General features: G+C 48.0%; 2 protein-coding genes across 2 annotated transcripts in view; both read left to right on the forward strand.

The window, feature by feature from the left end:
- The window catches only part of LOC309562181 (uncharacterized protein), a gene marked incomplete at its 3' end in the record, with an annotated part of 162,414 nt that overhangs the window by 18,990 nt on the left and 119,157 nt on the right, over positions 1–24,267 (forward strand). The gene's annotated exons all lie outside the window — the stretch shown is intronic.
- Positions 21,183–24,267, forward strand: part of GRIN2B (glutamate ionotropic receptor NMDA type subunit 2B) — a 1,006,559-nt gene continuing 1,003,474 nt past the window's right edge. The window contains exons 1-2 of the mRNA XM_082265422.1: positions 21,183–21,318; positions 21,862–22,258. The gene's annotated coding sequence lies outside the window, so the exon portion shown is untranslated. The remainder of the gene's footprint in view (positions 21,319–21,861; positions 22,259–24,267) is intronic.

Genomic DNA, 24,267 nt, shown 5'->3' on the forward strand with positions numbered 1-24,267 from the left:
AATTGAGGTTTTTTTTTTTATTTATATATATATACATATATATATATATATATTTAGTGTCCCCAAAAGCCCTTTTAAGGGCTGGTAAGGTAATAGAGTTTTTTCTATATATATATATATATATATATATATATATATATATATTGTACACTGTGACTGCAGTTGCCTGCCTGCTGTGTGTGAGAGGCCACAGACTTACCACAGACTGTACTGTGTGCACACCACACTCATTTCGGGTGGCACAGGCACAGTACCTGGCATTTTAAAAAATATATTTTTTTTTTTTCCTCTGTCATAATTGCAGTGAGTGCTGTGTCAGGTCCACAGAGTGCACTGTACCCACTGCAGTGCACTGCCCACCACTGATATATATACGGTGGCACAGCATCTTGTTGCAATAAATTGAAAAAAAAAATATTTTTTATTATTGCAGTGACTGTCAGGTCCACAGAGTGTACTGTGCCCACTGCAGTGCCACTGTGTGCCCACCCACCACTGATATATAAGGTGGCACAGCAGCTTGCAAAGTAAAAAAAATATATATTTTTTTTAATTGCAGTTGCCTGGGTGCCAGTGACTGCTGTCAGGTCCACAGAGAGTGTACTGTGCCACTGCCCACCCACCACTGATATATAAGGTGGCACAGCAGCTTGCAAAGTAAAAAAAAATATATATTTTTTTAAATTGCAGTTGCCTGGGTGCCAGTGACTGCTGTCAGGTCCACAGAGAGTGTACTGTGCCACTGCCCACCCACCACTGATATATAAGGTGGCACAGCAGCTTGCAAAGTAAAAAAAAATATATTTTTTTTTAAATTGCAGTTGCCTGGGTGCCAGTGACTGCTGTCAGGTCCACAGAGAGTGTACTGTGCCACTGCCCACCCACCACTGATATATAAGGTGGCACAGCAGCTTGCAAAGTAAAAAAAAATATATATATTTTTTAAATTGCAGTTGCCTGGGTGCCAGTGACGGCTGTCAGGTCCACAGAGAGTGTACTGTGCCACTGCCCACCCACCACTGATATATAAGGTGGCACAGCAGCTTGCACTCATAGTACAACAATAACAACACATTAAAAAAAAATGACAGGCAGAGGCAGGCCACCCCGCAAGGGCCGTCGTGGTCGTGGTGCTGTGATTTCCTTAGGCCCTAGAATAATGCCCAGTGTTCAGAGGCCACCACAGACCCTGAACTCAAAAAATTCTGAGGCCATAGTTGACTGGCTTACACAGGACACCCAATCGTCTACAGCTTCCGCTCGGAACCTTAATGCACCATCCTCCTCCAGCTCAGCTTCGGGCACCTCTCAATTTACCACTCGCCAGCCCGCCGGCACCACCACCAACACTAGCACCACAGCCGCTTCACTTGATCCGTCAGAGGAGTTATTTTCACATCAGTTGGAAGAAATAAGTGATGCGCAACTATTAGTGCCAGAGGATGTAGATAACGGGGATATGTCTCAGTCAGGCAGCATTATACACATGGACGTACATTGTGATGATGATGATGTTGTACCTGCTGCTGCTGCCTTTGCTGAGTTGTCAAGTGAAGCGGCTGATGATGACGATGTGTCTGTGGATGTCACCTGGGTGCCTGCTCGAAGGGCAGAAGAAGAGGGGGAAAGTTCAGATGGGGAGACAGAGAGGAGGAGGAGACGAGTTGGAAGCAGGGGGAGGAGGTCATCGCAAGGAGCTAGTGGCGCAGTCAGACAGCATGTAGATTCGGCACTCGGGGTCAGCCAGACAGCACGCCAATCAACGCAAGCTGTTGCCACCACCAGAATGCCATCCTTGCAAAGCTCAGCAGTGTGGCATTTTTTTTGTGTGTCTGCCTCTGATATCAGCGATGCCATTTGTAACCTGTGCCAAAAGAAACAGTCGTGGGAAGTCCAACACCCACCTAGGTACAACTGCTTTGCGAAGGCACATGATCTCACATCACAAACGCCTATGGGATCAACACATGAGTAAAAGCAGCACACAAACTGAAAGCCACCATCCTCCTCCTGGTCCAGCATCTTCAGCCACGTCAACCACTGCTGTCCTCCATGCCACCTATCAACAACCCGCCCCTCCGCCTCTCACCTTCAGCAGTTCCTGCTCACCTGCCCACAGTCAGGTGTCTGTCAAGGAAATGTTTGAGCGTAAGAAGCCAATCTCACAGAGTCACCCCCTTGCCCGGCGTCTGACAGCTGGCTTGTCGGAACTCTTAGCCCGCCAGCTTTTACCATACAAGCTGGTGGAGTCTGAGGCCTTCAAAAAATTTGTCGCTATTGGGACACCGCAGTGGAAGGTACCTGGCCGAAATTATTTTTTACAAAAGGCAATCCCCAACCTGTACTCTATTGTGGAAAAGGAAATCATGTCCCGTCTGGCACACAGTGTTGGGGCAAGGGTCCATCTGACCACTGATAGCTGGTCTGCAAAGCACGGTCAGGGCAGGTATATAACTAACACTGCGCATTGGGTAAACCTGCTGGCGGCTGCCAAGCATGGAATGCGTGGCTCTGCTGCAGAGGAGTTGGTGACACCGCCACGACTTGCAGGCAGGCCTGCTGCCACCTCCTCTACTCCTCCTACTCCATCCTCTTTGCTAACCTCCTCGGCTGAGTCCTCTTCTGCTGTTGCGTCTTGCTCCACACCAACTGCACCCCCCCAGCTCCCCAGGGGCTATTCCACATGCCGGATACGACAGTGTCACGCTGTCTTGGGGTTGACTTGCCTGAAAGCAGAGAGTCACACCGGACCAGCACTACTGTCCGCCCTGAACGCACAGGTGGATCAGTGGCTGACCCCGCACCAACTGGAGATCAGCAAAGTGGTGTGTGACAACGGCAGCAATTTGTTGGCGGCATTGAATTTGGGCAAGTTGACACATGTGCCGTGCATGGCACATGTGTTGAATCTGATTGTGCAACGTTTTGTGCAGAAGTACCCAGGCTTACAGGACGTCCTCAAGCAGGCCAGGAAGGTGTGTGGCCATTTCAGGCGTTCCTACACGGCCATGGCGCACTTTGCAGATATTCAGCGGCGAAACAACATGCCAGTGAGGCGCTTGATTTGCGACAGCCCGACACGTTGGAATTCAACACTGCTAATGTTCGACCGCCTGCTCCAACAAGAAAAAGCGGTCAACGAGTATTTGTATGACCGGGGTGCTAGGACAGCCTCTGCGGAGCTGGGTATTTTTTTGCCACGTTACTGGACGCTCATGCGCAATGCCTGTAGGCTCATGCGTCCTTTTGAGGAGGTGACAAACCTAGTGAGTCGCACCGAAGGCACCATCAGCGACATCATCCCATATGTTTTTTTCCTGGAGCGTGCCCTGCGAAGAGTGCTGGATCAGGCCGTAGATGAGCGTGAAGAGGAAGAGGAAGAGTTGTGGTCACCATCACCACCACCAGAAACAGCCTTACCATCGATTGCTGGACCTGCGGCAACACTGGAAGAGGAGTGTGAGGAAGAGGAGTCAGAGGAGGAATGTGGCTTTGAGGAGGAGGAACACCAACCACAGCAGGCATCCCAGGGTGCTCGTTGTCACCTATCTGGTACCCGTGGTGTTGTACGTGGCTGGGGGGAAGAACACACCTTCAATGACATCAGTGAGGACGAGGAATTGGACATGAGTAGCTCGGCATCCAACCTTGTGCAAATGGGGTCTTTCATGCTGTCATGCCTGTTGAGGGACCCTCGTATAAAAAGGCTGAAGGAGAACAACCTGTACTGGGTGGCCACGCTACTAGACCCCCGGTATAAGCAGAAAGTCTGTGATATGTTACCCAATTACCGGCAGTCGCGAAGGATGCAGCAGCTACAAAATAAGTTAAAAAGTATGCTTTACACAGCATATAAGGGTGATGTCACAGCACAACGGGAATCCAACAGGGGAAGAGGTGAAAGTAATCCTCCTCCTACCACCACAACTACGCCGGCAAGGACAGGACGCTTTACAGACGTCTTGTTGATGGAGGACATGCGGAGCTTTTTTAGTCCTATGCATCGCCACAGCCCTTCGGGGTCCACCCTCAGAGAACGACTCGACCGACAGGTAGCAGACTACCTTGCCTTAACTGCAGATATCGACACTCTGAGGAGCGATGAACCCCTTGACTACTGGATGTGCAGGCTTGACCTGTGGCCTGAGCTATCCCAATTTGCCATTGAACTTCTGGCCTGCCCCGCTTCAAGTGTGCTGTCAGAAAGGACCTTCAGCGCAGCAGGAGGTATTGTCACTGAGAAGAGAAGTCGCCTAGGTCAAAAAAGTCTTGATTTCCTCACGTTTATTAAGATGAATGAGGCATGGATCCCGAAGGGACTGACAGTGGGGGATGCATTTGACTAAAAAAGGCCTGGTGATGACTGAGATGCCTTGGCCTAAAAATGGTCCACACGCTGCTGTCTTTAATCATTCTCTGCATGCCGGATGACTTACGTGACGTCTCCGCCACCAACTACGGTTCAAGCCGCAATGTTTTAGTGCACTTTCTGCCTTAAAACCTCAATTTTTCAGGCCGCTGCTACAGCAGCGGCTGCAACAATACCTGCTTTTTCATGCATGTGTACATGCCTAATTTTTCTGGCCTCTGGTGCTACACTGTGGCTGCAAAAAAACAAAAAAAAAGGCACATACATGTGTCAATTCCCCTTCGTGATCGTTACCTTGTCGCGGTGAAGGGGCTTGCGTATCACAATGAAGCGATCACCTCTAGGATTGTGTTGGCACACCCCAGATGATAAGGTCGTTGCTTCATTGTGTACAGACCAAAAGCGATCCGCAGGATAATTTTTCATAGAAAAAACATTCATTTTCTTTCATTCTTTCTGCGGAGCTGGGTATTTTTTGGCCGCGTTACTGAATGCTCATGAACAATGGCTGTAGGCTCATGCGTCCTTTTGCGGAGGTGACAACCCTGGTGGTCAGTCGAACCCAAGGCAACATCATCGACCTCATCCCATATGCGTTTTTTCTGGAGCGTGCCCTGCGAAGAGTACTGGATCAGGCTGTAGATGAGCATGAAGAGGAAGAGTTGTGGTCCCCATCACCACCAGAAGCAGCCTTGTCGTTGTCAATTGCTGGACCTGTGGCAACGCAGAGAGAGGAGTCTGAAGAAGAGAAGTCAGAGGAGGAAGGTGGCTTTGAGGAGGTGGAATACCAGCCACAGCAGGCGTCCCAGGGGGCTTGTTGTCACCTTTCGGGGACCCTTGGTGTTGTACGTGGCTGGGTGGAGGAAGAGACCTTCAATGATGTCAGTGAGGACAAGGAACGGGACATGGCTAGCTTGGTATCCAACCTTGTGCAAATGGGGAGTTTGCGGTTGTGCAAATGGACTGACTGACTGACTGTTGTTAAACGGGGAGTTTGGTCTGTCAGAGTTTGGTCTGTCACTGTGAAGCGGGCGTAACCCTTACACTACTTGACCGATAAAACATCATACCTGATCGTATTCACACACTGGATGTTTTAAAGCACGTTATTCCAAGCAATTTAGGAATGTTAGGTGATTTATGCCCTTTATGGATCAAAACCCGATTCTGCGTCAACTACGTAATTTTCCATGGGCGTTTTGCCATGGATCCCCCTCCGGCATGCCACAGTCCAGGTGTCCCTGCTCTACTGAAAAATTATCTTTTGTTTCTGGTTCTGGACATGCTACAGAGCTGAAACTTCACAAAAAAAGTTCTTAAAAATTGTCATTTTTGATAGAGAGCCAATTATTGAAAAAAAAAAAAATTAAAAAAAAAAATTAAAAAAAAAAAAATTCTTTGGATTTATTGTCTGGGGGGTCTAAAAAGTGTACCTGTGAAGTTTCAGCTCTGTAGCATGTCCAGAACCAGAAAAAAATTTTTAGGGTTAGGGCTAGGGTTAGGGTTAGGGCTAGGGTTAGGGTCAGGGCTAGGGTTAGGGTCAGGGCTAAGGTTAGGGCTAGGGTTAGGGTCAGGGCTAAGGTTAGGGTTATTTTGAATGCTTAGGGTTAGAGTTAGAGGGGTAGGGGTAGGGCTACTAACTCTAACCCTAAGTATCTCACCGTAACCCTAACCCTAGCCCCTAACACTAAACCTAACCCTAACCCTCTAACCATAACCCTAACCCTCTAACCTTAACCCTAACCCTCTAAGCCTAGCCATAAAAATAACCCAAACCCTAAACCTAACCCTAGCCCTAACCCTAACCCTAACCCTAGCCCTAACCCTAATTCTATTTTTTTCTGGTTCTGGACATGCTACAGAGCTGAAACTTCACAGGTACACTTTTTAGACCCCCCAGATGCTAAATCCAAAGAAATTTTTTATTTTTATTTTTTTTTAAATTTTTCCAATAATTGGCTCTCTATCAAAAAATTACAATTTTTAAGAACTTTTTTTTGTGTGATCCCTCTCCGGCATGCCACAGTCCAGGTGTTTGTCCCCTTGAAACAACTTTTCCATTACTATTGTGGCCAGAAATTTAGCCTGCCTATTAAAGTCTATGGCGGTTCGCCCGGTTCGCCGGTTCGCGAACATTTGCCGAGGTTCGCGACATCACTACAGGGAATCAGAGAGGGGAGAGGAAGAGGAGAGCTGACCAGATCATCATACAGATCGGGGATTGCCCACTGTGACAGATTTGATTTGAATTGCCCAATATTCCCAACGCTAGCAGTCACACAAAGTCCCGCCTCCTGGATCGGCTCCTATAATAGGCGTCACATGTCCTGGCATTGGACCAGTGTGCTGTCTATCAACGGAGCCAATCCAGGAGGTGGAACATTGTGTGACTGTCTGCGGGAGCACAGTGATTCAAATCAAAGCTTTCACAATGGGCAACGCCAGCCTGACACCCCCCCCCAATGTGTGGCATCCGTTGCGGACTGCCCCCCTGTTGGTACAACACTGGCTTTGTGTCATGGTCTTACCTTCTTGCTGTTCTCCTTCGTTTGACATGTGCTGGCGGCCATCTTGGTTTCTGGGTTTCTTGTAGCCTCCCACCCTGCGGCTCCTCCTTCCCACTGGGAGGAGCTGGATGCCCAGCTCATATATATAGGAGGTCTGTGGCTTCAGTTCCCTGCTTGGTCCTCCTGTGTTCACATGCTTCTAAGACTGCTGCTGCTTCTGGTTCCTGTTCCTGGCTTCGTCTGACTACCCTGCTGGTTCCTGATCCTGGCTTCGTCTGACTACCCTGCTGGTTCCTGATCCTGGCTTCGTCTGACTACCCTGTTGGTTCCTGACCCCTGGCTTCGCAAAAGACTCTGCATCAGTTTCGCCATCCGTTTGGACTTTTGCTTTACAGCTTGTTTTTCTATAAAGCTTTCTTATTTTCACTTATCTGTTGTTGTACGTCTGGTTCATGGTACCGTGACATTAGGACCAAGCCATGAATTCTGACGGTACAGGGCCATCCTCGCTACCCACGCTGGTTGCCAGACTTGATCAGCAGGATCACCTGTTGGGTCAGTTCGCCGTGGCGTTGCAAACCCTGCTTGAACGCACGGCTCATTTCGCTCCCGTTGCCGATGGGTCGGTTGTCGCTCCTGGGCCCGCTCCTACTGCCGCTCCGGTTGTTGCGCCAGAGTCTACCCCGACACCTGTTGTTGCGCCTGCGGTGTTTCGGGGTATGTCCGGTTCTGCCCCCCTTCCACAGCGCTTTGGGGGAGAGCCAACTCAGTGCCGAGGTTTCCTTAACCAGGTGGGCATTTATTTCGAGTTGCTGCCACATGCCTTTCCTACTGAGAGATCAAAGGTGGGCTTCTTAATCTCGCTGCTCTCGGACAAGGCCTTGGCCTGGGCCAGCCCTTTATGGGAGAACAACAATCCGGTGGTTGCCGAGTTTTCCGGTTTTGTTGCTTCTCTTCGGAAGGTATTTGATGTGCCGGCTCGTGCTGCCTCTGCTGCGAAGCTCCTTATGTCCATCAGACAGGGTTCACGATCCGTAGCTGAATACGCCATTGAGTTTCGTACCCTGGCAGCAGAGGTGGGCTGGAATAATGAGGCTCTGGTCGCTGCTTTCTCTCATGGTCTCTCGGATGCCTTGAAGGATGAGGTTGCAGCTAAGGACCTACCAGTGGAGCTCGAGTCTCTTATTTCTTTCCTGATTTTGATTGACACCAGACTCAGGGAGAGACCTTCCTTTAAGGAGAGTCTGCGGAGGCCTCCTAACAGATTGGCGCCTACCTTTGTTGTCCCACCCGTGCCTCCCTCTCCTCCCACGCCTCCTGGGGATGACTTGTCTGGGGGTGAACCCATGCAGCTGGGGTTTGCTCGTCTGTCCGAGGGGGAGAGGGTACTCCGGAGACGCGAGGGCCGATGCATGTACTGTGGTCTCGGTGGGCATTTTCGGTTGGCATGTCCGAACCGTCCGGGAAACGCTCGCACCTGAGATCCTGTCGGGGGCAGATCTTGGGTGGAGTCTCCTCGTCCCCGGTTTCCCATGTTGACAAACCACTGATCACTGTTGTCCTCTCCTGGGTCGGGGGCTCGGTGACGACCCAGGCGTTGGTGGACTCTGGTGCTGGTGGTTTGTTCATTGATAGTGTGTTCGCTGCCGCCAATTCCATTCCTCTGCAGGCTCGAGGTTCTCCTCTGGCTCTTGAGGCGATAGACGGCAGACCCCTTCTGCCGCCACACGTGACTCATGAGACCCTTCCAGTGGGGTTAGCCATTGGTGCAGTCCACAGAGAGTCGGTCTGCTTCCAGGTTATTTCGTCTCCACACTACTCGGTGGTCTTGGGGTACCCCTGGCTCCAGAAGCATAATCCGATTTTCGATTGGAGATCGGCCGAGATCCTCACGTGGTCACCGCAGTGTGGGGCTAGTTGCATCCATGGGCCTGTCAAGTTGCTGTGTACTTCCTCGGACTCTCTGTTGCCCCCTGAATATGAGGAGTACCGGGATGTATTCGATAAGGTGCGCGCGGTTGCCCTACCTCCGCACCGCCCATACGATTGTGCCATCGAGTTACAATCTGGTGCCGTTCCTCCTCGTGGCAAAGTCTATCCACTGTCGGTAGCGGAGAATGAGGCCATGGAGGAGTACGTGAGGGAGGCGCTTTCACGCGGACACATTCGCAAATCCTCGTCCCCGGCAGGGGCTGGATTTTTCTTTGTGAAAAAGAAGGGCGGTGAGTTGAGGCCTTGCATCGATTACAGGGGTCTCAATCGCATCACGATCAAGAACGCTTACCCGATACCCTTGATTTCCGAGCTGTTCGATCGCCTTAAAGGGGCCACAGTCTTTACCAAACTCGACCTGAGGGCGGCATATAACCTCGTAAGGATCAAGGCGGGCGATGAGTGGAAGACCGCGTTTAACACCAGGACCGGTCATTATGAATCCTTGGTTATGCCCTTTGGGCTGTGCAATGCGCCCGCAGTCTTTCAGGAATTCATCAACGATGTTTTCCGTGACCTGTTGCAGCAGTGTGTGGTGGTCTATTTGGATGACATCTTGGTATATTCTGAGTCCATGGAGACCCACATTCTGGATGTCAAACGAGTGTTGCAACGGTTACGAGAGAACAAGCTGTTCGGTAAGCTTGAGAAATGCGAATTTCACCGATCCCAGGTAACCTTCTTAGGTTACATCATTTCCGCTGAGGGGTTCTCCATGGATCCTGAGAAGGTTTCGGCTGTCTTACAGTGGCCCCAGCCCAGTGGTCTTCGCTCCCTGCAGCGCTTTTTGGGCTTCGCCAATTATTATCGGAAGTTCATCAGGGACTTTTCCGTGCTAGCCAAGCCTCTCACGGATCTGACCAGGAAGGGCAGTAATTCCCAGGTCTGGCCGCCCGAGGCCATCCAAGCTTTTGAGGCTCTAAAGTCCGCCTTTGTGTCGGCTCCGATTCTGTCGCATCCCAACCCTGGGTTGCCCTTTGTCCTCGAGGTGGACGCGTCTGAGACGGGAGTAGGCGCCCTTCTGTCTCAGCGTAGAACACCAGAGGGTCCTCTGCTTCCTTGTGGGTTTTACTCCCGGAAACTGTCTTCCGCGGAGTGCAACTACCAGATTGGTGACAGGGAGTTATTGGCCATCGTGCAGGCTCTTAAAGAATGGAGGCACTTGCTCGAGGGTTCGGTGGTTCCGGTCCTCATCCTGACGGACCACAAGAATCTGACCTACCTCTCTGAGGCCAAGAGATTGACACCACGTCAGGCCAGATGGGCTCTGTTCTTGTCACGTTTTAATTACGTGGTCTCCTACCTACCCGGTTCCAAGAACATCAGGGCGGATGCCTTATCACGGCAGTACTCCGACCTGTCCAGGGAGGAGTCTATTCCGACTTCGGTCATACCTCCGAATCAGATCCTGGCCGCCATTCGCACCAGCCTGACCTCTCCCCTGGGTGAGCAGATTTTGGCGGCTCAATCTGGTGCTCCCTCTGGGAGACCCAACGGCAGATGTTTTGTGCCTGAGGAGTTGCGCACTCGGTTGTTGCGAACCTACCATAACTCCAAGACCGCGGGGCATCCTGGAAAGAATCAGCTGTCCTGGGCTGTTTCACGTTTGTTCTGGTGGCCTTCCCTACGTTCCGACATCGCCGCATATGTAGCGGCATGCTCCGTTTGTGCCCAGAGTAAGTCTCCTCGGCACCTTCCGTTGGGCCTTCTGCAACCCTTAGCCACCGGGGAGCGCCCATGGTCACACCTGGGGATGGATTTCATCGTGGACCTCCCTGCATCCCGAGGCCATATGGTCATTCTCATGATTGTGGATCGGTTTTCCAAAATGTGCCACTGTGTTCCTCTCAAGAAGTTACCCTCTGCACAGGAGTTGGCCACGATTTTTGCCAGGGAGGTCTTCCGGTTGCACGGTTTGCCCAAGGAGATTGTGTCGGATCGGGGGAGTCAGTTTGTGTCCAGGTTCTGGCGCGCCTTTTGCTCCCAGTTGGGGATTCATCTCTCCTTCTCCTCGGCCTACCACCCTCAGTCCAATGGGGCCGCAGAACGATCCAATCAGGCCTTGGAGCAATTCCTTCGTTGCTATGTCTCCGATCACCAAGACAATTGGGTTGACCTCCTGCCTTGGGCTGAGTTTGCCAGGAACATGGCGGTGAACTCTTCCTCTGGGACGTCTCCCTTCATGGCCAACTATGGGTTCCAACCTGCCGTGTTACCGGAGGTATTCTCTCCCCAGGATATTCCGGCTGTGGAGGATCACCTTTCCGTCCTACGTGCTTCTTGGGTACAGATCCAGAGGTCCCTTGAGGTCTCTGCGCAGCGCCAGAGACTCCAGGCTGATCGCAGACGAGCGCCTGCTCCTTCCTACCAGGCCGGAGACCGTGTATGGTTGTCCACCCGCAACCTCAACCTTCGAGTGCCCACTCCCAAGCTGGCGCCTCGCTTTGTTGGTCCCTTCCGAGTGCTTCGCAGGGTAAACCCGGTAGCCTATGCCCTTGCGCTTCCTCCTGGCATGCGGATCTCCAACGTGTTTCATGTCTCCCTGTTGAAGCCACTGGTGTGTAATCGTTTCACTTCCTCGGTTCCTCGGCCTCGTCCGGTCCGAGTGGGCAATCGTGAGGAGTATGAGGTGAGCAATATCCTGGACTCACGCCTGGTCCGCGGTCGGGTGCAGTTTTTGGTTCATTGGCGTGGTTATGGTCCAGAGGAGCGTTCCTGGGTTCCCTCCGCAGATGTCCATGCTCCTGCCTTGCTCCGAGCCTTCCACGCACGCTTCCCTCAGAAACCGTTCTTTACTCCGCGGAGGAGGGGCCCTTGAGGGGGAGGTACTGTCATGGTCTTACCTTCTTGCTGTTCTCCTTCGTTTGACATGTGCTGGTGGCCATCTTGGTTTCTGGGTTTCTTGTAGCCTCCCACCCTGCGGCTCCTCCTTCCCACTGGGAGGAGCTGGATGCCCAGCTCATATATATAGGAGGTCTGTGGCTTCAGTTCCCTGCTTGGTCCTCCTGTGTTCACATGCTTCTAAGACTGCTGCTGCTTCTGGTTCCTGTTCCTGGCTTCGTCTGACTACCCTGCTGGTTCCTGATCCTGGCTTCGTCTGACTACCCTGCTGGTTCCTGATCCTGGCTTAGTCTGACTACCCTGTTGGTTCCTGACCCCTGGCTTCGCAAAAGACTCTGCATCAGTTTCGCCATCCGTTTGGACTTTTGCTTTACAGCTTGTTTTTCTATAAAGCTTTCTTATTTTCACTTATCTGTTGTTGTACGTCTGGTTCATGGTACCGTGACACTTTGCCCCCCCCCCCCTGCCTCAGCTTGCGGTGCCTGGGCGTGGTGCACCCTGTGCACGGCCCAGAATTGGCCCTGTGTGACATGCTTATTCCAGGAGGTGAAGGGAGGACAGTGCACGTCATTCTCCTAGGCAATTAACATGCAAGATTGGTGGGGCAGGACAGTTTTGTGTAAAAAAAAAAAACGAAAAAAAAAACATAATCCATGCAGAGGGGTGGAGAAGAAGGATCATAGTTTAGGCCCCTTTCACACAGGCGGACCGTTCAGATCCGCCTGTCTGTTTTTTAGGCGGATCTGAACGGATGCCTTATGTATCTCTATGGGGCATCGGATGTCAGTGGAGATGTGTCCGATGACATCCAATCTATCAAATCTGGACGGATGGAAACCCTATTTTCCATCCGTCCAGCGGATGGGATTGGATGAGAATGGAAAGACAGTCCGTTCCCATCCGATTCCCACATAGAGAACAGCGGGGACCTGACAGCTGTGTCTCCGCACACTGCACGGAGACCCAGCTGCCATCCTCCTGCTCAGCGGGGGATCGGCGGATCGATCCCCACTGAGAAAAATGGAGTCCGTCTGACGAACTCTCTGTGTGAAAGGGGCCTTAGACTGGCAGCCCTCCAGCTGTTGTAGAACTATAAGTTCCATCATGCCTCTGCCTGAGTCCTGCTTGTAACCGTCGACCTTGCAATGCCTCATGGGACTTGTAATTCCGCAACAGCTGGGGGCCACCAGATGTTTAACACCTGTGGTTTAGAGGGTGAAGATCTAGAGTATTAACCCCTTTAGTTCCACTTGCACTGCTGCGCAAATGTAAAAGGGGTGCATGTTTGCATGCCCTCCCACAACTCACAAGTGTGAACTTTTCCTTAACGTGCATGAAGCCCCACACATATAGAAAGCACGTGCAGCTTGCTGAGCTTGGTTCCTCTGCACATGTATGGTGTGATCAGTACACCATTGTCAGTGCAGTGTAATGCAGTCCCTCCCCTTCCCCCTCCCAGGACCACACACTCAAACAGCACAGATAGGAAAGTGCTACAGAGAGGAGAGCTCGGTGTTTTACCTAGTACAGGCATCTGGACGTGCAGTGGCCGGGAACTCAGCACTCAGCACGGGGGGAGGAGGAAGCAGGAAATAAGTCACATCCCATCCAAGTGATTGTTACCAAGAGGAAGATGCCAAACTCCCATTCGCCAATCAGAGGACGTAGCACAAAGAAGAGACATGACAGCTGGCCAATCATCTTCCTCTTTCATACTACAAACTGCACAGGCAGGATTCGCCTTTCTTTCAGCAGCATGTTAGTGTATCCTGGCTGCTCGGGAGGAGAGGAGGGCAGCGGTCACAGCCACAGCTTAAAGCGGCCCCAGGGCAGGCAGCCTACCGGGAAATTTCCTGCTATCGCAGTAGGCCAGTTCGGCCCTGATGGCCAGCCTTACACTACTTACTAGCTCACTTTGGGGTAAATGCAAGCTGCAAAGGAGCCTAGGCATGTCATCCCTCACTGCTGACCTCTGGTCATTGCTAGTATAAAAGGGATCCCATGGGATACCACATATGTAACCCAGGCAGTTATGAAGCTCTGTCCTATTACATCACTGTCTTAATATTGAAACACTATTTTTTTTTTTTTATGGACTCCATCCTAATAATTATAGCAGTATTTTTATGGCAAAAAGTCTGTTCTACAACACCTTGAATAAAAAAATAGGTTTCCTTTTATATCTTGCTGTTACTGATTACTACTGGTGATCAGAGTTGTATAAAGTACTCGAAACCCATACTTGAGTAAAAGTACAAGTGCTCGATCAAAAAGTGACTTGAGTAGAAGTGGAAGTGCTCAATCAAAAAGTGTTCAACATTTTTTGTACTTAAGTATTGCAAGTAGTTTTTTAAAAAATTTTGCTACTCAAGTACTGAAAGTAAAAGTACCAGTAGTTTTGAAAAAAAAATTGCTACTCAAGTACTGAAAGTAAAAGTACAAGTACTGTGTTATGTAGTTATTAAAGAAAGAAGTCAAAAGTTTGAACATCATATTGTTTTTTATTATTTCAAATGCAGCTTTTATTTATACATACAGTAGCATTTATTTTTGTATGCGCTGATAATACACATGTTTTTAGCTTAATGAAACCTGCCATCTACTGTTCTGGCAGTGGTAATTTTTATAATAGTAACGAGTAACTATGCAGCACAAAAAAAAAATATTGGAGTAGAAGTATTGAAATCATTGAAAAAAATGTAGTGAAGTAAAAGTGGAAGTAGGAGAAAAAAAATTCTACTCTAGGAAAGTACAGATACCGTCTTTCGGTACTTAAGTACAGTAGTGAAGTAGTTCTACTTAGTTACTATACATCTCTTCTGGTGATGGATAGAAAGCTTGCACTCTAATGAAATGTGGACTTTCTTTATATCTTCATATAAGACTGAAGTGAACATGTTTGGGCAATGTGCGGATTAGCTGATTGGCCAGGATGGCCACGATGGAAACAAAAACCAAAAAACAGCACAAGTGGTAACCAAAAGTATTCAAATAGGATAATAGAGAGCAGGGCCGCTGTCGGCTGGCATCACAGAGCCGGTCCAGGCCTAGGAAATATTGCGACCATATGGTCGGGATCCACCTACATGCCTAGACTAGCCGCTGACACTGAGAGCCTGAGCAAACCACTCCCGCACCCTCCCTCCACAGCCCAGAGCTCCAGTGAGCATGGAGTGGGGGGTAGGGGGGTGGAGGCCGAGCAAAGAGTCAGTGACTGACAATGTTTGCTCGGTTCAGGGAGAGATGCAGCATTGGATCGATGCTGCATCCACCTAGATAAGTACAACTCTTAAAAAATGTTTCCCATACTTCTCTTTTAAAGGACATTCTTCCTCCCAGTAACACCGATGTACAGGACAATCTTTTGTGCACAATTCTGTACATACATAGCTTTGACATAGCATGCCTGTTGCACAATATATATACTCATGATCCCTGCACTTTGTAAGCTGGGCTGTATGTTACATTATCCTTTCTGCTGAATGCTGTGCTGTATCGTACATATTTCTAATTGGTGCACTTTGTACACTGTGCTGTATGCAGGATACTTCTGACTGCTGTATTATTTTTGCTGTGCTGTATGCTACATATTTCAGTCCACTACACTCAATGCAGTATTTTGTATGATCTAAACAAAGAATAAAAAAAAAAAAAATAGGAGTGAATTGAGATGAAAATGAATCCCTATAGCTATGTGTCCTATGTAGGAATACGATTTTCATTATGTCAAGATTGGGTTTGTATGTTATGTTTTGCTATATGGGTGTGATGGTTCTCATTTATTCAGGTCTTGGTATATCTAGTAGTAGTCACATTCAACTGGCCCTTTTCTGAAGAACAAGATAGAAAGTGTAAAAGTTGTGGTGCCATCCTGTCTTGGTTTGCCAGATGCATGAACGACAGGGGCTTTGTCACCAACTTTCTTCCTCATGCAGTTTAAAGATCCCAACTGTCCCTCATTTGGAACCTAATTCTTCTGTCCCATTTTCTTCCACAGTTATACTTTTTTTTTTTAATCTGAGGTATAGATCTAAAATATTTTTTTTTCTGTTTAGCTTCCAAAAGTGTTACACTTAAACCTTTTTTATCCAGCTTTAAATGATTGTATTGCTTTTTATAAATTCCTGTATGGGGCTTGTTGTCAACTGGCTTTTGTTTGTGTCAGACAGGTTTCTATTCCCATCCAAGTCTACAGGAATGCAAAACCCTCTTGAAGCAGATTAAATGCAGGTCAGAAGAACGTCAGCTGCATTGCAAATCTACCTGTAAATTAATACTGAAAGTAATTGTAAAGGTTGTTTGTTTTTTCTAAAATAACAAACATATTCTGGAGTTGCTCTGTTTAGAGCCGGTTCACATTAGCGCGACACGACTCCTTACTACTTCGGAGGCGACTTGTGCATTACATTGCACCACGACTTCGGAGCGACTTGCAGGGATTTCACATAATGGAAGTCTATACAAGTCGCTCCGAGGTCGCCCCGAAATAGTACAGGACCCTTTTTCTAAGTCGGAGCGACTTGTGTCGCTCCTATTAGAAAGGGTCCTGTAGCGGTCAATGGACCACGAGGGAGCGCGACTTGTCAGGCTGACAAGTCGCCTGACAAATCTCGCTAATGTGAACCGGCTCTTAATGGTTTTGCACAGAGTAGCCCCAATCCCCCTCTTCTGGGGTCCCCCACCGGCAGTCTTGGCTCCTCCTCTTCTCCTAGCACTCCCATATCAAGTCACTTACTATGGGGGCACTCGTGCAGACTCGATCTGGAACTGCATTGGGTGCGTCTATTGCCAGTGCGGCTCAGCCCTGAAACCTGCTCCCTCCTCACAGAATTTGACTGACAGTACGAGCGCCAAATACTCCTGCTACTGCTGAGCCTTCTGTGAGAGAGGAGGGAGAAGAGCAGATGGGCACACCACTGGATCAAGAGCGGGCTCAGGTAAATATTCCAGGGGAGGCCAGGGGAACTGGTATGGTAAAGTTTTTTTTTTACCATAATGCAGAGAATGCATTAAGGTAAAAAAAACCTTTTACCTTTACAAGCACTTGAATGATCTCAGAAGTGTCTCAAAAATGACCAAGTGATGCCCCACAAGCCAAAGGTCCATCAACATAGGCCCTACAAGAAAAGTAGTACTTGGTGCTCAAAGGTGTCATAAAAGAGTTCTTACAAGTTATATCACTCCCTATTTTCACCTTTTCAGGCAATTCTGTTCAAGTCTTTAAGGTCAAAATTGCCCACCTATGCCTCGGAGTTAGATTTTGTAGCTTTAGGTATTGATCTATAGGCGCTTTAGTGCTCATATGTGAACAGGCGCCTTTGAAATAAATGGGATTTTGGAGCCCAGGTGTGAATGGGTCCATAAAGTGAAACTAAAATGTACGTTTTAGACAAAAGGCAGGCAGGCAGCTAGTTATTGCAAAAGAGACAAATGTTTCTTCTTCATAACACACACATACTTTCCTGCTCGCAGTCCTCTATTGGAAGTACACTAGGCTGTGCCAGAATAACTGACTCCTGTGTGCATGCGCAGGGATGCTGTCATTCCCCACTGGCCAATCAAGAGGCAGACAACCTGGCATCCGGAAGAAGCCCAGAGAGAAGATGACATTGGCTGTCGAGGGATGTAACCAGGGCTGCTGATAAGACAGTACAGCCATGCCCCCTGTACTGGGCCCAGGCCCTATCAGTTCAAAAGGGGTGGGGGGCCAGGCACCTGATGACCAGGAGGGCCAGCTATACTGTCCTTTTGCAGACACCGATCCACTTCTATCTCACACTGCAGTGGTGCCAGCTTCTCCTCCTCTCCCTCCCTCCAGCTGCACTGCAAGGGGATTGGATCTAGCACATGCACCCCTTCCATTTGCTGTCTGGGCCCCCCTGTGTGCCCCTATACCAGTGATGGCGAGCCTTGGCACCCCAGATGTTTTGGAACTACATTTCACATAAAGCTAAACTACACTGCAGAGTGCATGAGCATCATGGGAATTGTAGTTCCAAAACATCTGGGGTGCCAAGGTTCGCCATCGCTGCCCTATACCCTACAGTTCTGCCAGCTTCCCTCCTCTCCCCCTGCCACATGTACTGGCCCCTTCCTTTCCTGAAAGAACACAGTGAGTGATCGATACCAATAAGTCCTTTCATCACAAATTACTATGCTTTGGTTTGTGAATGACCAGGAAGCATCAGAGTACTTCCTATTCATTAATCTGCGCAGCTGAGGCTGTGGAGGAAGTAACTGATAAATCAATGTCCTCAGTCACTTTTGGCCAGGGGGTCCTGTCAGGAAGGCTGCATTGGGCCCCTTGATTTCTACAAGCAGCCCTGGATGTAACTGCCACATTTCTGGAAGGTGAGTATATTCAGGAGTTTAGTTCTGTTTTGAAGTTTGCGTTACATCCGCTTGCGTCTACCAATGAAGGCTGAAGAAGACTGGAACCCAAGAGAAGATGTGGGTGCTGGCAAGGTATAGGAACCATTGAAGGAAAGAAAGGTCAGTGCTGTTCCCTTTAGTTCTGTTTTAAAGCAGAACTAAACCCATTGATTTAAAGTGGTTGCAAGTGGCTATTTTTTTATAATTAAAATAAAAAAAATTATAATTATTCGTTTAGGTGTTGAGTTGCTCATTACCTCCTCTTCTGGAGTCCCCCACTGGCACTCTCTGCTCCTCCTTTCCTGTGGGTGCCATCACAGCAAGCTGTGTGCTAAGGGGCCACCCGTGCAGAAGCAATCCTGCTCTGGGCTCTGTGCATCCATAGAAACACACAGTGTGGCTCTCAGAGTCTCCTGTAGGACTAAGAAGAGAGAGTAGAGGTGCTGTAGACAGGGACAGGGCTGGATCGTGAGAAGCCTCAGCTAAGTGTTTAGGGAGTGGGATGGGGGGAACAAGTATTGGAAGTGTTTTTTTGTAAAAGGAAGCTGCTTATACTTACCTATTCTGAGGGTGACCTGGCCCAATCACATGATCGGTTCCCAGTGCTGGCTTCAGTATAGAGGAGGGACAGCCATCAATGGATACCCCATAGTTAGCCTATGGGTGACTTCACCGCACAGGCATTGCAGCCGTTGTTGGTGCTCACTCCCCTCCCCCGGGAGGAGAGCACGTCACCGGACTGGAGCGCCCCCAGTATAATAAGTATATGCATCTTCCCTGTAAAGGGGAGTTCAGATAGGATTTGGGAAGGAGATAGAAGCATGTTTAGGCTTGGTCCTGGGAGTCTGCTTTAAAAAAAACTATTAAGTTTAGAACCATTTTACCCAGTTACAGACTGCCCACCGCAGTTATACTGTGGCAAGCAGCCCCTCCTGCGCGAATCAATGTACGGGTATGTCTGTCGGGCGCCTGGTGCTGGGGGGCGAGCACGTGCTGCCACCGACACGCTCCCGCCCCCACTAGGCGGCAGGGAAGCCGATGCACAGGGCCGGCGGCCGCGATTGCCGCTGGCCACCCGCGATCACTCCCCACTGAGAGAGAAGGACGGGCAGTCGGTGTAAACACAGCTGACCGTTCTTCTCTCTGAAATGATCACAGAGCGCCTGTGATGCTTCTATATAGGATCACTGGTCTCTATGGTCATTTCAAAAGCCCAAACCCCCCCAGTTAGTAAACACGCCCCTAGGCTTACATTTATCCCCTTGATCACCAACTAGGTTAACCCCTTCCCTGCCAATGTAATTATTACAGTAACAGTGCATATTTTTAGCACTGATTACTGTAGTAATGTCACTGGTCCCCCCAAAAGTGTCAAAAATGTCAGTTAGGGGTCCAATCCGTCTGTGCAATGTTGCAGTCCTGCTAAAAACCACAGATCGCCGCCATTACTAGTAAACAAAAAATGAATAAATAAAACTGACATAAATCTTTCCCCTAGTTTGTAGACGCGATAACTTTTGCGCAAACCAATCAAAATACACTTATTGTGATTTTTTTTTTTACCAAAAATATGTAGCAGAATACCAATTGGCGTAGAAGGATGAAAAAATTTGATATTTAAAATGTTTTTTTGGGGAATGTTATATAGCAGAATGTGAAAAATATTGTTTTTTTTTTTCAGAATTGTCGCTCTTTTTTTGTTTATAGCATAAAAAATAAAAATCGCACAGGGGAATCAAATACCACCAAAAGAAAGTTGTATTTGTGGGGAAAAAAGAACATCAATTTTATTTAGGTACAGTGACGCACGACTGTGCAATTTTCCGTTAAAATTACAGGGTGCTGAATCGCAAAAAAATGGCCTGGCCATTACGGTGGGGGGGGGGGGGGGGCAAATCCTTCCGGTCCAGAACTGGTTAACTGTTTTCCAAAATGGTAACATTTAATGTGGAAGTAAACCCATTGATTTAATAGTTTAAAAAAACAGTCACATTGCCAGCATGCTGGAAATGCTGTCACATTGGTTGTGCTCTCAACCATCTAATGGCTGGTTTCATAACGGATCACGTGCAGCATCATGGCAGTTGAAGATTAAACAGAGGCCAAGATGGCAGCTTCCTTCTTCCTTGGCTGAAAACGATAGGAGGTTTTACTTCCACTTTAAAGCAGAGTTCCAGCCTCACACACTCACCTGTCCAACGGTCCAGCGATGCGGCCGCCCGAAGCCTCGCTCTTCTCCCTCTCTTGTCTGCGGCGCCGGCATCACTGGTGTGGGCACCCGGCTGTGACAGTTTTCGGCTTCACAGCCGGGTACGCACTGCGCATGCGCGAGTTGCGCTACGCATTGTGATTGGCCGGCAATCTTCTGGGACCTCTGACATGTCCCAGAAGATTGCAGGGGGGGAGGGGGAGGGGGAGAGGAGAACTTCCGCTCAGGGCACCGCGGCGCTCCGAGCGGAAGTGGGAGCGGGTACCTGTCAAAACTAGGTACCCGCTCCCCCCCCCCCCCCCCCCCCCAAAAAATGACATGCCAAATGTGGCATGTCAGGGGGTTAGAACTACCTAAAGCGGAAGTTCCACTTTTGGGTGGAACTCCGTTTTAATGCATGCTGTGAATGATAACTGATTAAATGGCTGCTGTCATAGCTGATCACAGCAATGTGGCCATTGAGATCAAATAGAGGTTAAGATGGCAGCCTCCTTGACTGCAAAATATAGGAGGGTTTAGTTTCACTTGAAATGAAATGCAGCATGTAGGCACAGTATATTAATATTTGGGACACATGGGTACTCTAATATCCTGGCACAGGCAATTTAGAAAAGGCATAATGATCCTGCTTTCTTCCAAGCATGGAGGACCCCAGAAGAAACTGCAGTGCTAAGAAAAAACGATGATGTAGTTGAGATCGTCGTCTTCGGGAGATTAGACGATTCCAGGCTCCTTTGAAGAGGAAGAATTGCTTGTTGGAACTTCTCTGGCGAAGGGAAAGGTTACCAAAGGTACCTGGCACTAAATATAACGAAGCCCAGCTGCAATCCCCACTGCCGCCATTAGGGGGAAGTCGCTCTCCCCTGTTGCAGAACGTGACGTTGGAGATGGTTTGAAGACAAGTCACAGGGAAGGGATTCTTACTGGGAATTTCTCCTTCTCCCACATCCCGACACTACTGTGTATAGCTTGGATGGGAGCACGATCCCAGGCTCCGCAATCCAGGGCTGGAAGTCACTGACATGCCTGTAAGTAGAAGCGCTGATTGCACCTTTATGTTCTATTCTCCTCCAGCCCGGCGATCCATGGCAGTGACAGCTCTGCAATGTGTACCAGGATCTCTCATCATGTGTGATCGGGGGGGATCAGCCTCATTTCTAGGGGGATCTATGGAAATCCGGGCGCCATTTCATCTCCCTATAGATACATGTGAGCAGTCTGGTACAGATCTATGAATAGAGGAGGATGAGGATGATGATGATGAGGGTGATGATGGGTGCTCCTGGTACAGGTTGGTGGCCATGTGTATGGAGGGGGGGAGATGGTTGCTCCATGCTGTCTATCTTTAGCCCTGTGCATATTTTGGGGATGTTGTAGTGGAACCGATCTTCTTATTAATAATGTATGGCTATCTTTCAGCCATTTCCCTCTCCTATTCGGGGCTGTGGATGCAGATGCCAGCCTTTTTCCCCCTATATATATATATATATATATATATATATATATTTATTTATTTTTTCACCATCTTCTCTCTAATAAAATATTGATTGAATCTTTTTTCTCCTCTCTAGGATGGGGGTGTTGTAAGGAAGAACAGTATGCTGCAGATAGCAACAGCACTGATCAGCTAAGGAGAAGCTTGTGACAGCTAGCAGGCACCTTCCTAACTAAACCTGCCTGCCGGATCTCAGCACAAAGGGATTTACTCAACAATTCCTCCTTCATTCATCTCATCCCTGCACATTTCTTCTTTTCCCCTCAATCACAGCAAACCAAAGGATTCTGCCAACTACACAAAGGATTTCATCTGCAGCTCCCAAATCCTCCTCCACTCTTGCATTGATTTAGATGTATTTCTGCACCCTGTTTGCCTATGTGGATATGCAAGGTAGAACAGAGAAGAGCATAATCCCACCATGTCCAGTGCTTTAACCCAGCAGACTAAGGGATCTGTGTCTTCAAGTCCAGGTATGTACGCCAAGTCTGTCCTATGCCATTCAATATCCAAATGTCATTCTTTAGCAAGCCTTGTACACCTCTGCGTTCCACGTATACCTGTAGTAGCTGTTGCATCTTCCATCTTCTGTAAACATTCATGACCGTGGTTATAAGCAGGAATGGAGCAGTGTGTAAATTCTATGTACACCTCGCTATAAAGATGCAGCCTGTGAAAAGCAAATATTGATAATGTTTATTTGTAATGGCAAATGTGAATATATTGGATGTGCTAGTGATCAGGAAAATGCAAATATTTGGACCAGCTTTTCCTTTTCAGTAGGAGTCAAATCCACATCACTATTTTTGTTTTTAAGTCTATGGAAAAAAATAAAATAAAATTCTTCTTGTGGTTTTGGTTAAGCACGTGCACAATATGGTGGTCTTCACTAAGGGCCTTCACCTGCTCCAATCACATATTGATGCAGGACAGTTGTACAAATGCAGGTTCTATTCTAGGCCCTGCGAGTGGAGGAGGCCTGGACTTTGATCCACTGCGATCTCTTGTGGAATAACAGGTTACAACCATGTCATATAGACCAACACAAGGATTCAAAGCAGATTGGATCATTTCAGTGTATGCAGGCATGTGATCAATTATATAAGATAAAAAAATAGACCCCCCCAACTTCAAGTGTACATATTTAGCTCAGTGATCATGTCCCGTTAATGGGTGCAGAAAATGGCTTGCAGTCCAATGATCAGTAGATGTTTCATTCCTAGGCATTCTTCCGATGATATTATTGACTCATTCCTTGCCAACACATATCACATCCTTATGGTTGCCTCGGAAACCAGATATATGGAGATTGCAAGGTGATCGTGTTTTAAAAGTTCAGAGTAAAAAAAAAATATCAACAAGTTACATTCTAATTAAACCATTTTACATAGCATTTTAAATTTGAATTTCAAAATGAATGTTGTGTAGTAGCAGCCAGAGTACAGCTCATTACCATAACCTATATATTGTGCTTTTGAAGTTCATCATCAGACTGCTTGCAGTGGCAGTGTAATAGGAAAGGATTATACATTAAACCATCTGTAATATATATCTGTCATGGGTAATTTTTTCTGAATTTGAATATAATTTCCAGTGACATTTTACTAGGGGGCATGTAGGCAAACACTAGGTTGTCGTAGATTACAATAACCCAAACAAGACACTGTCATTGGGCACATGTAGATCGAGATTCCTTTGCTGTGGTTGTGCATGTGTGTATAGGTACAGATGTGTGTATACGTACAGATGTGTGTATAGGTACAGATGTGTGTGTAGGTACAGATGTGTGTGTATAGGTACAGATGTGTGTGTATAGGTACAGATGTGTGTATAGGTACAGATGTGTGTGTAGGTACAGATGTGTGTGTATAGGTACAGATGTGTGTATAGGTACAGATGTGTGTATAGGTACAGATGTGTGAGTATAGGTACAGATGTGTGTATAGGTACAGATGTGTGTATACATACAGATGTGTGTATAGGTACAGATGTGTGTATAGGTACAGATGTGTGTATACGCACAGATGTGTGTATAGGTACAGATGTGTGTATACGTACAGATGTGTGTGTATAGGTACAGATGTGTGTATACGTACAGATGTGTGTGTATAGGTACAGATGTGTGTATACATACAGATGTGTGTATAGGTACAGATGTGTGTATACGTACAGATGTGTGTGTATAGGTACAGATGTGTGTATAGGTACAGATGTGTGTGTATAGGTACAGATGTGTGTATAGGTACAGATGTGTGTATATAGGTACAGATGTGTGTATGGATATGTAGGCACATACTTGTCTTTGTGTATGTGTGTGTGTGTGTGTATATATATATATATATATATATATATATATATAGACATGCACTGAGGGTATTCCATCTTGCTGAAAAGAAGCAAACCATTGCAACTGTACAATTCCTATTTTCTTCTTAAAAATGCTAGCATATTTTCTGAAAAATAATTGAAACAGCATATATTC

This window comes from Pelophylax lessonae, assembly GCF_965119305.1.
Source record: "Pelophylax lessonae genome assembly, chromosome: 8".
Taxonomy (NCBI): domain Eukaryota; kingdom Metazoa; phylum Chordata; class Amphibia; order Anura; family Ranidae; genus Pelophylax; species Pelophylax lessonae.